This window comes from Narcine bancroftii, chromosome 6 (assembly GCF_036971445.1).
Source record: "Narcine bancroftii isolate sNarBan1 chromosome 6, sNarBan1.hap1, whole genome shotgun sequence".
Taxonomy (NCBI): Eukaryota; Metazoa; Chordata; class Chondrichthyes; order Torpediniformes; family Narcinidae; genus Narcine; species Narcine bancroftii.
The window spans coordinates 183,757,861-183,776,308 of NC_091474.1; the positions used below are offsets into that span (position 1 = coordinate 183,757,861).

Here is an 18,448-nt window from a genome sequence, read left to right on the forward strand (position 1 = left end):
CTGTGTGCCATACTTCATCACATTTAGAGTTTCTCTTGCATGTCTATCTGCAAAATCTAGTCGGTTGACCAAGGACATTGCACAATGATCACCCAGGGGGAAGAAATTTTAGTCCTCATTCTTTTCAGTATTAGTATAGGAAAATGTCAGCTACCCATTCAGAGAGAGTTTCACATGACACTCACCTCAGAAGCAAGACATTTCCAAGAGACGATCACTGGGGGTCTCTCTCCTTCCCCCATCGATGTGATTTACTGGCATCGTTGTTTAAAGAGGGTTCGTAAAATTAGGGAGGACCCCTAATACCCTACAAGTAGTATCTTCCAGCTTTTCCCATCAGGAAAAGATACAGAAGTCTCAGAGCTAGAAACACCAGGCTGAGGAAGAGCTTTGTAGAAACTGCTATATCTCACCACAGTCATAATGTGCTTAAACACTATTTAAGCTCAGTAATTGTGTCTTCTTTATTTAACACGATCCCATTAAAGTCTCATTCTTCTCTCCACCCCATGCCGCTGCTCTCCCCTCATTGGCCCACGCAAGTGCATTTGGATTCCCGAGCGTTGCTTCCAGTGAGTCACCAATGACAACCGACCCTACACAAAACACATGTAGTCGTGCAGCCATGACAGTTCCCTCTCCCTTACCATCTAGTCATGCGAGTTTGCAACTATCTGGATCTGTCCCACCACATTCCGGTTTGGCAGGTTGATTGTCCAGCCTGATCTTATCTGGTACTGAAAAGCTTGGATGATGGTTGACAGGATGGGCTGGAGTCTTGTGCCTTCATTGGTTTGGTGAATGGCATAGTTGGCTGCTTCTCAACATATGCTGGTAATAAACACTTGACAGATACAGTGTCAGTCATTCTATCCTGATGGATCACAAAATATTTGGGCTGCTGTTGGATGACTTGGTAAGGGCTATCATATGCTTGCTGAAGCGAATGGGGAATGGTGTTGTGTCGAACCAAGACATATTCAACATAATAAGTTGGCTGGCACGTAGACTGTAGTAGCTCCTTGGCGTGTTGGCTTTGGCCTGAGTAACTGCATGGATTGTCATAGTCGGCCAATGTAATTGGCAGAATCAAATGGTCTAGTAGTAGGAGCAGTTTGACATATTCCTCAGGAAGTGCAGAGTGGTGTCACAAACCATTTCCACCACTGAAAAACCTAGGTCTGCTTTTATCATCATACGAAATGCCGAGCAGTACCATGGGCAACCATTCACTCCACTGGGATGCCTTACCCCCCAGCTGTCAATGCTGCTTTTAGCTGATGGTGGAAACATTCAAAGCAATAATCTGGGACAGGGAAATCTTCAAGCAGGATTTTGGTGTGTCTGTAGACTGGGAATACTGACATGGCAAGTAGGTCTTTGACCAGAGTCCGGCATCGTCCTTAATTTGTGGCCAGGTGAAACATTCAGAAACCAGCTTGATCGTGCTTTCTTGTCTGGTGAGAGAGGTTGTAGAGCAGACTGAAGATTTCCTGGAGCATTGTTATGGGCACAAAGGGACTTGGCTTGCCTGCAGATATATCATATGCTATTGTCCCACCTGAATTGCCAGTGTGCAAGTCTTCAAGTCTGAGGCCTTTATCATTCTGGTAGTTCAGGATCAATACATTGTGCATGAGCCATTGAAATGAAATCGACAATTGCTGCTGAGTGAAAGCCTCCACTTCCAATCTGGATAGGTCATTGGCAACTGGATTCAATTTTCCTTGAAATCTACATCAGTTTTCTCAGTACTGATGAAGTTATTTATATGAACCACAATGCAGACCTTCTCCATTCATAGAATGTTAACAAACCTACAAACTCAGCATTTGATTGGAGTGGCAGCTCAGTTTGGAGACAAGCTTGGAATGTGACCACAAAGCACAATAAATATATAATCTCCAGCCTTGTAGTAAGTCTGTTAAAGTCGGCCCGGGCTGTAATAAAACAAGCAGCAAAAAACAACAGAACCAATTAAGCATATAACAGTTTCTTTACTTCACCTTGGTAACACTAGCAGGAGTAAGGGGGAGATAAGAGCATGAATTTAGTAACTTGTTCTCTACTTGAACCCCAACTCAAAGCATCAGAGTGTTCATCATAGATTTATCTGCAATTTGAGCAGGGGTCTGCATGAGACCCTTACAAGTTTCACGTAAGTTTCATGCATCTGGCAACTTTGTGTTTACCATAATATGTTACCTTGTGATGTCTAAAAGTATCTGAGAAAATGTCAGAGTGTCTTGCACCCAAGGTTTATTGACATTCTTGTGAAGTTAGCAACTATCTCAGTACAGCACAGATGTTAAGAAGGCAGTTATATTCCCACCATTGCACAAGCAGCTATTCTACTTTCTTACCTAATCCATTAACCCTTTGTTAAACATATTCATTAAATTTATTCTTTCACATTCCCTCCTTTTTATCATTTCATGATAACTAATATGTGTTAGAATATAGTTTATTTTCCCTTTATATACCCTACTATTGAAGAAAAAAGTAAATAAAGCAAAATTAAACTATACTATGATCTTTCATGATAATCACTTATAACAAGTTATCTTAAGACATGAATGAATCAAACAAGAGAATCACAAAAGCAGTACTAAAAATAGGACGATAGACAACATAATCCCTGGATCAGTTTAGTCCACCTCCCTTAAATGGCCACCAAAATGGTCTTGGGGGATTATAATTGTAATTGTGAAATTGTCACCCCATTGTTATTTCTCCAGCATCATTTTCTACTGATCTTATATCTACTCTCACCTTTTATTCTTAATATCCTCTTTTTTATCCTGCACCTTCTTCATTTCTTGCAGAAACTCCATCCATTGCTGCTCTGCTATCTTCGCTACTAGTGCTTCCTTCCATTCAACTTTGGCCAGTTCCTCTCTCACACCACTGTAATTCTCTTTACTCTATTGAAATACTGACACATCTGACATTTGCTTCTCCTTATTGAATAATAATATCAAATTGAATTCATATTGTGATCACTGTCCCCAAATGATTTTTTTACTCCAAGCTCTCTAATCACCTGTGGTCTCCAATCCAGTACAGCTGATCCCCTTGTGGCCTCATCAACAAGCTACTCGAAAAAGTCATCTTGTAAGTTTTCTTACAAATTCTCTCTCTTGAGATCCAGTCCCAACCTGGTTTTCTCAAACTACTTGCATGTTAAAATCCCCCACGACAACTATAATATTAAGCTTCTGACACCGTTTCAATCTGTTGTTGTAGTTTGTTGTCCACATCCCAGCTACTGCATGGAGATCAGCTCCAAACAAAACCTCAGATAAATGAGGATTTATGATTTGTTTTGGATACCCTCATTTATTTAATATTTTAAAAATTTTGAATAAATGAGCATTTTGAAGAATCCAACTCGGATAATCGGAGTTGTAGTGTAATAGCAAGTAGCAATAGCATAACAATTTTGTATTTGCCTTGTATCACTGGTTGTTTTCTTCATTCATGGAGAACTCTATACCTTTATTCAGGTTTGTACATTCACAAAGTGGATATAAATAAGAATATAAATTTGCCTCAAATTTTTTCCAAGACAGATCAATATTTGAGGTAGATTAATAATAACAAGACAATACTTATAGCTACATACTTTATAAATATCGATCTACATACACTGTTATGCCTCACCAGCAGCAATTGAGAAACACATAAACAGATGGGTTAAGTTAAACTCAATATTTATTAACAATTGTTAATAAAAGAATTAACTTAATAAACTTAACACCCAAACATAAGCCTTTATGGCAACTCTATACTAACAACAGATATTCAGAATGTATATGTGGAAAAAAAAACACAGACCATTACAGTCCAAGCCCAAAATGCCCCAAAATAAAATTCCCAAAGCAAAACCTCAAGTCAGTCATGTCAAGTCAGTCAATCAAAAGAACAGTCCACAGAATCTGGTCTCCTGGCGTCGATTTCTCCTTTTAGTTGGACGTGGAGAGAGATGACTGTTATCACTGCAGACTTATGACCTTGGCAGGGGAATACGAGAGACTTTCCTGAGTTTTTAATGTGGTAACGACCCCTATAATTTCTTCACAAGGGAATTTTCACACCGTGACCTCCTGGTCACTAGCACGAAGTCCACACCTCTGAAGCCCTTTTTGGGGTTGCCAAGTGACCTTCAATCAGATGAGTCTTCTCCTCTAAAACCCTGACTTGGGTTGTCAAGTGACTTCTGCCACTCAATGTTCTCCTCTTGAAAGGGGACTGGAGAAGCATAGGTCAGGCACACACATTCTGGGAGTCAGAGTGACACAAACTGCTGTCAGGACAACAATCTGGCACCCGCAGATAAAGCAGCTCAATCTCTTTTCTTCTAACTGAAGCTGCTGGATGAGCACACTGACAGACAGTTCCTCACAGCAGTGCTGGCACCTGTGTGTGAAACAACTCAGCCTTCTGCCTGCTGAAGCTGTCGGGTGAGCACCTACACACAGACCGACCATCTAACTAACTACCGTCTGACTGACTGTCGTCTGACTAACCATTCAAACTGAGCACACTGGGCTCTTCAGCACAGGCCTTCAGTTCTCCTGATTGGCAGAGAAGGATTGACAAAAGTGGGCGCGATCTCCATGAGCCCAGTGGCTTCAGCTTGGGATTCTTGCGCTCCTGTCAATTTTCCCAGCACATGGCTCTCACACTCCAAGCAGCTGTTCACTTTCTCACCATGCTGGTACAGCACTTCTCTCAGAGTGCACTCCTCTCTCTCCCTCTGCATATTCAGTCATATCCTGCACTCCTTTCTCTCCCTCTGCATATTCATTCATATCCCTGGTTCAAAAATAAAGCTGTCCAGGGTCCATAACAACACTCAAATGATAGGCATTCATGTCCTACCCAGAGGGCACTTAATTGCTTTACCTGGATTATTTTGCTAACATATAATACATTCCTGTGCCTTTCTTTGTGCCTCTTTTCTCAAATTAGTGTGACACTCCTACCATTCCCTTACCAAAATGTGTTATTGCATGTTTATAATTAACCAGTACAGATAAAAAATGCATTAGGTACATAAATTGTCCAGCAGAGATGGTCCATAATTCAGTTTCTCGATCTCTGGCACACCCCCCACTGCTTCCAGAGCTTAATCAAATTTGAAGGGGCATCCCCCTGAAGCTATACTACATCCCCCATATCAGGCAAGACCATTCTATTTACAAGGAGTTTATTGCTTTCTGAATAAATGGTGAAGGGACCATTTATAGCAGCAGCTTTTGCAATGGCATCTCTGAAAGCATTTCCAAGGTTCTTGTTTGGGCATAAATATTAAATGACATTCCTTTCCCTATTATGCAGGCTCTAATTAGGGTGAACAATTTAGATTGCTGGGACAGACTGGATGGTGGAATGTAGCCACCTTTATTACATCATCTGTATTTTGAACAATGGCATAACATGAACGCTATTGACTTGTATCATCAACAAACTAAGTCATAGCTCCATCACTGGGACTGTCTACTAAATCTCATCGTCCTAGAAGTCAAAAGATGATCATGTTGCAAACAATCATAAATGGTTCTTCAAATTTATCTGAAGGCGGTGTTAAAAAGGCTGATGGGTTAGCAGTAATGAGTTGTCGAAGGTCAGATATGGGTTTGCTAAAAGAGAGAAAGTTCATAGTGGCTCAAATGTGCTTGAGTCATGTGGCCTGTTTGATTGGACGTTAGGAGAGGTGCCACTGAACACTGGATGTAAACTTGTATTGATTGATGTAAAGTGGTATGAAAGGTAATTGAGCTGGTTTATCCTGCCTTATAAGGTGATGCTGACCATACCTCCTCCTATAACAATTGCATCATAGAAACAGGCCAACCTGGTCCTTTTAGTCCAAGCCAAACACTTTCTCCCACCTAACCTCACTGACCTACACACAACACGTAATCCTCCATTCCTTTCCCATCCATATACTTCTCCTTAAATGCTAATGTTGAGCCTGCCTACACCACTTCGTCTAGAAGCTCGTTCCACACACCCACTCCTCTCTGAGAAAAAGAAGTTCCCCCCTCATGTTTCCTCTAAACTTTTGCTCCCTAACTCTCAACTCATGTCCTCTCATTTGTATCTCCCCCTTTCTTAAAGGAAGAAGCCTCTCCATGTCAACTCTATTTATACCCCTAAAAAATTTTAATAGTTCAATCAAATCTCCTCTCAACCTTCACCATTCCAAAGAATAAAGACCTAACTTATTTGACCTTTCCCTATAACTTAGACCCTTTAACCCCGGCAACATTCTAATAAATCTTCTCTGCACTCTCTCCAATTTGTTGATATCTTTCCTATAATTTGGTGTCCAAAACTGTACACATTACTCCAGGTTTGGCCTTCACCAATGCCCTGTACAATTTTAACATAACATCCCAGCTCCTATACTCAGTGCTCTGATTTATAAAGGCCAACATACCATAAGTTTTCTTCATCACCCTATCCACATGTGACTTCACCTTCAGGGAACTATGTATCATTATTCCTAGATCCCTCTGTTCTACCGCACTCTTCAATGCCCTACCATTTACCATGTATGTCCTATTTTGATTAGCCCTATGAAAATGTAACACTTCACACTTATCTGCATTAAACTCTATCTTCCATCTTTCAGTCCACTCTTCTAACTGGTCTAAATCCCTCTGCAAGCTTTGAAACCCTTCTTCACTATTCACAGTTCCACCTATCTTAGTATCATCCACATACTTACTAATCCAATTTACCACTCCATCATCCAGATCATTAATGTATATGAAAAATAGTAATGGACCCAATACTGAACCCTGAGGCATACCACCAGTCACCGGCTTCCAATCTGACAAACAGTTATCTACCACTACTCTCTGGGATCTCCCATTCAACCATTGTTAAATTCATTTTACTACTTTAATGTTAATACCCAATGATTGAACCTTCCTAACTTACCTTCCCTGAGGAACCTTTTTTTAAAACTTTATTTATTTGAAGAATCATTAATAGTAATACAAAATACATTCCATAAAGAAAATGTTATATGAATATATATTTCAAAAATAGAAATAAAAAAACCCAAAAAATAAAAAAAAGAAAGAAAAAAAAACAAGAAAAAGAATTAAATTAAATCCCCACCCCACCCCTCCCACCCCATCAGCCAGCTTTCCTAAGGAGAGCTAAAAATATATAAACAGAAACTAAAAGTATATAATAAATCAAAATATATCTAAATGCATATATTCCAAATATAGTAACCACTTATTAACAAAAAAAAATAATTGTCATGTAGATTATATGTAATTTTTTCCATAACAATACAAGCTTTCAATTCATTATGCCATCGTATTATATTAATTACTATATTATCTTTCCAAATACTTGCTAAACATTTTCGAGCTACAGACAATGCTAAGTAGATAAATGCAAATTGAAATTTATCCAACCCTAATCCCCTTAAAGGAATCATATAATCCATTAAAAATATAGATGGATCTAATGGTAACTTAAAATTATATATTTTTTCCAAAATTAACAATTTCATCCCAGAATGGTTGTACTTGCACAGAAGACCAAACAGCATGTAAAAAAGTTCCAGTACATATACCACATCTAAAACAAGAATCCAAATTACTGAAACCATATTTTTTCAATTTCTCTGGGGTTAAATACAACTGATGTAGAAAATTATAATTAACCATTCCATACCGTACATTTGTCAATTTAGTAACACTATCATGACACGTATCTGACCAATAGTCTTCAGGAAAAACAAAAGCTAAGTCATTTTCCCATTTAAGCTTAGATTTCTCCCATTCCAACTTATCCATATTGTCTTGTAATACTTGGTACATAACAGAAATATAACCCCTTTTTGGTATAGAAGAAATCAAAGACTTGAATTCCATCAATTCAGGTAAAATCATCTCTCTACCATACATATTTTTCACCAAAAATCAAAGTTGATAATAAACAAATAAAGAATTTTCAGCAATATCAAAATGCTCCCTGAGGAACCTTATCAAAGGCTTTACTAAAGTCCATATATACAATATCCACTGCCTTACCCTCACCAACTTTCCTGGTAACCTCCTCAAAAAATGCGATAAGCTTTGTTGAACATGATCTTCCCCTCACAAATCCATTCTGACTGTTCCTAATCAAACCCTGCCTATCCAAATATTTATCTATACCATCTCATAGAATACTTTATATTAACTTACCCATCACTGATGTCAAGCATACAGGCATATAATTATTAGATTTACTCCTAGCACCTTTTTAAAACAATGGTACTACATGAGTTACCCTCCAATCCTCCGGCACCATTCCCATTACTAATGATATTTTAAATATCTCCATCAAAGCCCCTACTATTTCTACACCAAGCTCCCTCAAGGTCCTAAGGAATATCTTGTCAGGACCTAGAGACATCCACCTTTATTTTACTTAAAAGTGCCAGTACTTCATTATTTCCATAACTTCCCTACTTATTTCCCTTACTTTACACAGATCAATATCCTTCTTAGTTAATACTGAAGAAAATAACTGTTCAAAATCTCCCCTATCCCTTTTGGCTCCATGCATAGCCATTCACTTTCATCCTCTAAGGCACACATGTCAAACTCTAGCCCGCGGGCCAAAATATAATTATATTTGGCCCGCAAGATCATATCAAAAATGTATTAGAGGTGGCCCGCTGGCCGCCGCGCCAGTATAGTGCATGCACAGTAACCGCTGTGTCCCAGGGTGAGAGAGAGAGAGAAAAATCCTGGTCCTTGAAAAATAGTGGTGGGTGGTTTTATAAACACGCTGTCGTGTCCCCCTCCCACCCCCCCCCCCCACCGCAGCGTGGCCTAGCCGGTGTCAGGGGAAGCCAAGGCCGCTTCACAGCGCCCGGAACCCCAGTGGCACAGCGTTTCTTGGAGCTGCAGATGGAGTCGGGACGCCGGAGGGAAGATTGGGGCTCCCCGCCGGGCGATGGGGGCGCCGGCCGCCGGCCACCCTGCGCCTTCCCACCAGACCAGCGGCGGGTGCCCGGAGTACACGTGGAGAGCGAGGCTGGTCGGGCAGGTAGGGTGGAACCCCCCGCCAATCTCGGGAGAGGCGTGGGCTGGATCGGGATTAGCCGCGCTCACCTGCTCCTCCACCGCTGACCGGGATCCCAGCGCGGTCCTGAGCGCGGAGACTGCCCTGGAAAGGTCCTGGGACTCCGGCACGGAAAGAAGAGCAGGGTCCGTAGAACATTACAGATCAGAAACAGGCCCTTCGGCCCTTTGACTCTACCTCGTGAAAACCCAACACTGGAGAAATTCAGCGGGTTAAACCGCATCCTTTATCCAGCAGAGAGGTACCTGACAATGTTTGGCCCTTGATCCCCCTCATCAATGTATGAGCGAAAGTCTGTGGTTCTTGTAAAAACACCAGAAGGGAGAAACTCAGCAGGTCAAAGGGGGTCCGGGAGAAACTCAGCAGGTCAAAGGGGGATCCGGGAGAAACTCAGCAGGTCAAAGGGGGGTCCGAGAGAAACTCAGCAGGTCAAGGGGGAGGGGTCCAGGAGAAACTCAGAAGGTCAAGGGGAGGGGGTCCGGGAGAAACTCAGCAGGTCAAGGGGGGTCCAGGAGAAACTCAGCAGGTCAAGGGAGGTCCGGGAGAAACTCAGCAGGTTAAGGGGGGTCCGGGAGAAACTCAACAGGTCAAGGGGGGTCCGGCAGAAACTCAGCAGGTCAAGGGGGGTCCGGGAGAAACTCAGCAGGTCAAGGGGGGTCCGGCAGAAACTCAGGGGGGGCCTGACCTCGCCAGGACCGTTGCCCACTCCCCGTCCCTGCCGCAGGACGACCCGCGACTCACGGTGATGGGGCCGCTGATCCGCCGAGATGCCGCCCTGCAGCGAGAGCCGATGCCCCCGCACTGTTGTTGTCCAACCCGATCGCCCGCAAACCCCGCCCTCCCGCACACAGGCCTGAGTAAGGATTATGAACTTTAATCTCAGGATAAAACGATCTTCCAATAGTTTCATGTCACAGTGATAAATATATTCCTGGTTAAAAATGGTCCTGCACCTGGATACAAGCTCATTAGGCATAAAACTTGAAAAGTGTGTCAATCAAAGGATATCTGTACCAATGGAAAAAGGGCATGGGAAATAACCCTGCTAGAGTTCATGCCCACAATCAGTCACCCATTTGATTGTTTCAGGAATCATGTTATTCTCCCACATTCTCAATAGCCCTCAGATTTTACTATTCGACAGCACACTAGCAACATTTGACAAATCCTCTATAGAGAAATATTATTTATTGAATATTTTATTTCTCATTTGTTAATGCTTCTGGAAAGAGTTTATCCAAAACTATTATTAAACATTTATTTTAATAAGAAAAAGTTTAACATTACATATGTTGAAAGAAGAGAAAACATGCAGATGTTGTTGAAAATTTTCAATAAATATTTAGTTCGGCCCTCGACTTAGTCCAAGTTTTTAATTTTGGCCCTCCGTGAATTTGAGTTTGACACCTCTGCTCTAAGGGATCAATTTTATCCCTCATTATCCTTTTGCTCCTAATATATCTATAGAAACCCTTTGCATTTATTTGACAAAGCAACCTCATAACTACTTTTAGCCTTTCTAATTTCCTTCTTAAGATTCTTTTTACATTCTTTATATTCCTCTAACACCTCATTTACTTCATCATGTCTATACTTTTTGTACATTTCTCTCTTTTTCTGAACCATATTTCCAATAACCCTTGAAATCCTCCCTAAAACTTTTAACCTTTCCTTTCATCCTAAATGGAGCATACCATCTCTGTACCCTTAAAATTTCACCATTGAATGCCCTTCATTTTCTTTCTCCATCCTTCCCATAAAACAAGTTATCCTGGTCTACACCTTCCAAATCCATTCTCATCACCTCAAAATTAGCCTTTCTCCAATCAAAAATCTCAACCTTGGGTCCAGACCTCTTTCTCCATAATTATTTTGAAACCAATAGATTTGTGATCACTTGTCCCAAAGTGCTCCCCAACACACACCACCGACACTTGAACTATCTCATTTCCTATTAGCAGATCCAACCCTGCCCATTCGCTAGTTGGTACCTTTAGATATTGATGTAGAAAACTATCCTGCACACAATGAACAAACTCCAAACCATCCAGCCCATTTAAAATATGGGTGTCCCAGTATTTTTCAGACGATGGTGTCACAAGGTGCCATGGATTTCTTGAGGGGTTGATCAATGCATCAATGCTGCCTGTAAGAATTCTTGTAAAGTTGCTCCTGTATCAATCAAAAATGGAAGAAAGACACCCTGCACCTTCATTGTAATAATAGGTTCCTCATTAATTCCTTGTATTACAAAGGGGAAGGCGAAGAGGATCTCCGGCCCCTTCTTAGATCATTGATGGAAGGAATTTTTAGTAGTAAAAGATGCCTGATGTCGATTGACCTCTCCAAAGGCGGGACACTCCCAGCACCAATGTCTTTCTCCACCATTCCCAAACCAGACATTTCAGCAAGGTGGTAGTCCACGAGAGAGTGGTGGTCAAGTATAATTATTAGATGTACTCTGGGTGTTGTTCAGAATCAGTCTCAACCCTGAGGCAGGTAAGAGCACTGAAAAGAACCTGTGTTCATCCGCCGTGATATGGCCAATCATCTCTTTTATCATCATCTCTCATCAGTTTCCTTAAGAGAAATTTGTAGCCACGCACTCGAATTAAAAACACACACACACACAAGTGTAGTCAGGATAGCTCTGTTTTACTGGGGCTGAAAGCTCGACTTTTATATCATTCGTGTTCCTACTGTTTGCCCCTGTTTACTAATGTCATCGCTCGCCTCCCGTGCACAGGTACATACTTACATGACAATGCCTTCTTCCCAATGCGCTTGTCCCTCTCTGTTGGCTGGGCAACAGGGCCAGCACCATTTTAATGATGCTGGCCCTAATGCTGCTTTAGCCTCCCGATTGCCAGTTCGTTTGCTGGGGGCAGTGCCGCTGCGCGGTCTGCTGGCCCCAGGTTGCGCTCGCTGCCCAGAGTGCCAGCCCAATTGCTGTGGTGGCGTGCCGCTACATGACCCCTCCCCCCAGAATTAGTGGTATTGTCTTGGGTGCCCACAGGCAATGTCTCTGTAGGCTTTGGTGGTGTGCCTCTCCTGCTTGGTGCTGCCATCTCAACTAGGCAAGCTGGGTCCAGGTGTGCTGGCTTTAATCTAACCATAGTGAAGACCTCCATCTTGACTCCAACCTCTGGTTCGAACATGGCGCCGTTGTTGCGTTAACCCAGAATGGACCCTCATAAGGCCTCTGTAGTGGTGGACGGTGTGAAGCCCTGTGAATAAAATCATACTCACAGTCCTTCAGGTCTTTGGGTATATTGATCCTCACTTGACTGTGCCTGGTTGTTCTTGTAGCTTACAGAAGAGTGCTGCAATGTCATCTGGTTGCTTGTCCGGGGATAGTGTGAATTCCCCAGGGATCACCATTGGGGTTCCGAAGACAAGCTCGGCAGAGGAGGTGTTGAGGTCCTCGTTGTGTGCCATGCAGATTCCTGGCAGTGCCCATGGTAGCTCATCTACCTAGTTGTGTCCTTGTAGTCGCACCATGAGTGGGAACTTGAGCTGCCTGTGGAAATGCTCCACCAGTCCATTTGATTGCAGGTGATAGGCCATGGTGTGGTGTAGCTGAGTGCCCCACAGGCTGGCAAGGTCGGACCATAAGTTGGAGGTGAATTGGACCCCTCTGTCTGATGTAATGAGGGAGGGTATGCCAAACCATGCCACCTAGAAGGAGATGAGGACCCTGGTGCACGAGGTCATGGAGGTGTCCGCCATTGGGACTGCTTCTGGCCACCTGTTGAAACTATCAAGCATTGTAAACAGATAGTGGAACCCCTGGGATACTGGTAGGGGTCCCACGATTTCCACATGGCGGTTGTCAAACCTTCGCTCCATGGGCTTAAAATGCTGTGGTGGGATTCTGGTATACCACTGCACCTTGACTGTTTGGCACTGCTTGCATGCTTTCACCCACCCACTGACCTGTTTCCGGAGACCATGCCATACGTATTTGCTGGCCACCAGTCGGACCATGGTGAGCCAGCCCGTGAATGTAATTGAAAACCTGTTGTCTCTAAGCCACTGGAATGATAGGTCTGAGCTCTCCGGTGGCCACATCGCATAGGAGGGTAGTGTTACCTGTGCCGACCAGGATGTCCTGTAGTTGCAGTCCTGAGGTGGCCATCCTGTACTGGGAAATCTGTGGCCTCTTGCTGTGCCTTCACCAGCGCCACAAAGTTCACTCCCTTCAATAGCGCATGGATGTTCTGTCTGAATAAGGCATCCACCACCACATTCTCCTTGCCCAAGACGTGTCGCATATCTGTGATATACTCAGAGATGTATGATAGATATCGCTTTTGGCGAGCTGACCAGGGGTCCAAGATTTTGCCCAGGGCAAAGGTTAAGGGTCTGTGTTCATTGAAGGCTGGGAATTTCCTGTATTTGAGGAAGTACCGGAAGTGGCAAATGGCTAAGTACAGTGCCGGTAACTATCTGTCAAAAGTGCTGCACTTCAACTCTGGAGGGTGCAGATGCTTGCTGAAGAAAGTCAGCAGACACCAGGTCCCTTCAATCTATGCTCCAGAACACTGCCAATTGCCATGCCTGAGGCATCAACCATTAGAGCATCTTCCCTGGGTTGTTCCAAAATAGCGCCACCTGCCAGGGGTTCCTTGACCTTCATGAAGGCTTCTACTGACTCTTTGTCCCATGTTACGTCCTTGACCTTACTTGCCATCCAGGAAAACAAGGGTCGCATGATTCCGGCAGCCGAGGGGATGAACCAGCAATAAAAGTTGACCATCACAACGAACTCTTGCAGCCCCTTGGTTGTGCTGGGCATAGCAAATGTTTGGATGGCCTCCACCTTGCTGGGCAATGGTGTGGCCCCTTCCTTGGTTATCCTATGGTCCAGGAAGTCAATGGTCTCCAACCTGAACTGGCATTTGGTTGGGTTGATCGTCAGTCCAAACTTACTCAGCCAGGTGTAGAGGTTGTGGAGGTGCACTGTGTTTTTGCCAGTCTTTGCTTGCCATGAGGATGCTATCCAGATAGATGAAGGTACCATCCAGGTCTCAGCCCACCATGTCCATCAGCTGCTGGAAGGTTTGTGCAGCATTCTTCAGCCTGAATAATATGTGCAAGAACTCAAACAGGCTGAATGAGATGATGATGGTTGTCTTGGGGATGTCGTCAGAGTGTACTGGGATCTGATGGTATCTCTGCACAAGGTCCACTTTTGAGAAGATCTTTGTCCCATGCAGATTGGCTACAAAGTCCTGGATGAGCAGCACAGGATAACAACCTGGTGTGGTGGCCTCGATGAGATGGCGGTCATCATCGCATGGTCTCTAACCCCCCAGTGGCTTTGGGCACCATGTGCAGGGGAGAAGCCCAGGGGCTTCCATCTTATTGAACTCCTCCTTTGCTAGTTGGGTAAGGATGTGGTGACTCATCCTGTGCTGAGGCATTTCTGTGGTGAACTGGGGGGTAATCACTGCCAAGAACTCTGTGAGGATCTTGGTGTATTTGTCTGTGGATTGTTGCACAAAGCCAAGGTGGGGACCCGGGAACCTGGCGTCCTTGAGGGGGTCAGTTTGGAAAGTCTGTGTGTGGACCAGTCTCTGACCTTTCAGGTTCACCAGAAGGCTGTTGTTGTGGAGGAAGTCTGTCCTGAGGGGCAGCTGCTCCACTGTTTCCAGTGTGAACACCCATAAAAAGAAGCTGTCTCCCAACCGTAGTTGGACCTTGCATTTGCCATAGGTCCTGATTGTGCTGTTGTTGGCAGCCAAGACCGACGGGCCCACTTGTCTGGTGTCCTGCCCTGATGGGGAAGGACACTGACCTCTGTCCCTGTCTCCACGAGGAACCACCATCCAGATTGACAGTCCCTCACATACAGGAGCCTGTCCTGCTGGCCAGCCGTTGTGGTCATCAGCAATGGCTGGCTCTGGCATTTCTCTGGAACATGCACAGGCGTCGGCATCAGCGGGCTCCAATGTCCCATCACTGGCGGTGAAAGCACACTGGTCATTGGGCTCACATCCCTTGTGGGATTGCTCTTCTCTCAGTCAATCCGGTTCTGGCCACGGGGTTTGGCGATGAGCCCCACAGATGCCGAGCACTCTCTTTTCTGCTTCCAGAGGATGTCCGCTCATACTGTGACCTTCCGGGGGTCACTGAAGTCAGCGTCCACCAGGAGCAGTTGGATGTCTTCATGTAGTTGTTCTAAGAACGCCTGCTCGAACATTATGCAGGATTCAAGCTTCCCATTGAGGGCTAGCATGTCATTCATTAGGGCCGATAGGGGCCTGTTCCTCAGGCCGTCCAAGTGGAGCAGACGTGCTCCTCCCTTATGCCTTGAGAGCCCGAAGGTTCCGATGAGAAGGGCCTTGAAAGTAGTGTAGGCACCTTCCAACGGGGGCTTTTGGATGAAATTGGCCACCTGGCTCATCGTGTCCTGGTCCAGGCCACTCACCACGTGGTAGTACCGGGTTGACTCTGCCGTGATCTGGCAGATGTGAAACTGTGCCTCAGCCTAATCAAAGCCCCTGGTTGCACTTGCTGCCTGGAGCGCTGCCCAATTGCCGCCGCGGCGTGTCACTACAAATTCTTATTTCACCCAAGGCTTTGGAGGGACCTCAGCTCTCTCCTTATTACTCAGCCAAAAGGCCATCACACCACTCTTCTAGATTGTTCTTTGGTATTATCTGACCAATTTAAATTAGTCTTAACCAATGATGCAGTTTTTTTTTCTGGTAAGTATGGCATAAGGATTATAGGGATTACGTTAAATTAAGATGAGGGCTGGCCATGGTTAAATACCTGATCTCCAGCACAAGTCTGGTATGCTCTAATGAAGTTCTCCCAAAATACCTGCGCAGTTTTTTTGGGGAGGGGCTTACATTCCAGGACTTTACTCATGTCAACGGGTCACTTTAAGCTATCAGCTAGCGCTGTGAACATGGTATTTATCTGATCTGGAGCCAGTGCTGTCTGACTTATTCATACAATATGGGATCTTGTGATATTTGCATTGTCTTCCCCCCCATTTCGAACTTTCCTCAGGAATCAAAATTTAATGGCACAGTGAGACCAAGTCTTGAGGTTGAGTCCCACACATGTTTTGAGTTGATCTGATACAAAACACAAAGCCCAATGGATTTTTATTTCTGTCGGGAGCATGATGAGCTATTAACAACATTTTTTAACTGCCACTCTAATATCCAATAGCTGTGAAGCCACTGCATGAATTGGCTTTTATGTTGAATTAATAGTCGACCTGTGAACTGTGTCTGCTAATTTAATTCTACAAAGCACTAGTGAAGCCGATCTCATCTTTGTTTCGGACACAATGCAGCACATTCGGAAAAGAGGAGATTCATTCCATTACGAGCATCATTCAAATTGCTGCCTGATGATACATTCAGCTCGAGTTTCTGCCTTCTTTCTCACACCCTGCACAGTGTCATCACACAAACTAAAGTGCTCGAGGTGCCTGGAAGGTGGGAGGCAAGCTTCTTCAAATTTCTTTTTCCAATATGAGCAACGATTCTCCTTCAAAACTGAGTCTGAAACCTCGTTTCCTCCTCCTTCTTCATCATAATTGGCGAGATATGGGGCTGGTGACTGTGGCAGGGGTTGTGGCTGCTGGGGTACATATGGGGGTGGTCTTGCCAACAATGAATCATTCAATTTCTCATCCTCTTCATTCTGAAAGAATAGAGCCATCATCCCTGACACCAGGTCCTCGGAGTCTTCTTTTATCACCTTCTGTTTGTTAACTATCTGGCACCTGCTCTCTGATTTTTATCCTAATTGTCACCCACTCACACTCACCCTGCAGGACTACCAGTTTTAAGGTGCACTATCCATTGTACATAACATTATCCTTCTAATACTTGTATTTTCTCTCCAACTTCATTCTTTAGATTGTTGCTTTTCTTTCTGTCCCTGTTCCTTCCATTCTTACATATGTTTTTTCCATTTCTTTCCTACTTTTTTTTCATAGAAATTATTCTGTCTTTTCAATATCCCGTATGGACCACCTTCCCCCAACTGGCCATGCTACAATACCCAGTTGATTTGTTAATGCTGCTTGACACCTATCAAAATCCTTAACTATGTTTCAGATACAGATAACACATTTGATGTACTGGGGTGCCCCCATCAATCTTATCCATAATCTCCTACCTGACTTACAAATTAATCTTTTATCTGGGCCTTTCTGGCTAACTGATTGAATTAAAATTTAACCTCAGGCAATTCTGTATCCTCTTATCCATATAGGCTCTGTATAGGCTCTGCAGTCACACATAACTTTAAACCTTATATATTATTTAAACCTTATATAATACTATATATATTCCACACACCTGTAATGCTTTGTCTAAGAACCAGATCAGACTCGGACGAGGGACCACAGTGTTCCTAGAAAAACAAGAAAGGGAGGCAAATACAATGGATCTGAATGCCCCTTTTTATCCTCCCTCCTGCATCCCAAATGCTGATAGCCTCTTATTCAGTCCAAAGTGACTTCTGTCCAGTGAGATTCTGCTGATTATGCCAATTTTAAAGTCAGGCTTTAAAAACAGCAAAAAAAACACACAGCAGAACCAATTAAGCATACAACAGTTTCTTTATTTCACTTTGGTAACACTAGCAGGAATAAGAGAATGAATTTAGTAACTTGTTCTCTGTACTGAACCCCAACTCACACCATTGGTGTATTTATCATAATTTTATACACAATTTTGGCAGGTGTCTGCATGAAACGCTTAAAAGGTTTCACACAAGTTTCACACACCTGGCAATTTTTGTTTACCTTAGTACCTTAGTGTCTGGGAAAATGTCAGAGTGCTTTGTACCCAGGGTTTATTGACATTTTTGTGAAGTTAGCTACTATCTCACTGTCGCACAAATGTTAAGAAGGCAGTTGTAGTCCCACCATTGCACAAACGGCTACTCTATTTTCTTACCTAATCCATTAATCCTTTGTTAAGTATATTTGTAAAACTTATTCTTTCACAAGCCCTGTTAGTTTTGACTCAAGTCGCATAATAAGAAATCTGCAGAATATAACTGTAATAGTTTATTAAAATATAAACTACATATCAACTCATTGCCACTTTTATAAATTTGGTTGGGACAATGCACAGAGATATTCATACTCTTCAATAGTATCTGACTGGCTAAGAAAATCTAAACTGAATGTTAATAGCTACTCTGTCAGTCATACAAAAGAAGAACTGAATATCACTTCAAATTCAGTCTGGAGTATTGGCTGAGACAGTCCTTTACATAAATGTGCAAAAAAAAAAGAATGAAATGAATTTGAGGCAAATATAAATCATCTCCAAATTCTCTGCCTGCTTCAAGCAGAAAC

The 18,448-nt window shown here is 43.3% G+C and overlaps 1 protein-coding gene across 7 annotated transcripts in view; it reads left to right on the forward strand.

Annotated features, from left to right (window-relative positions):
• Nucleotides 1-18,448, forward strand: part of nkain2 (sodium/potassium transporting ATPase interacting 2) — a 544,966-nt gene that overhangs the window by 376,684 nt on the left and 149,834 nt on the right. The window lies entirely within an intron of this gene.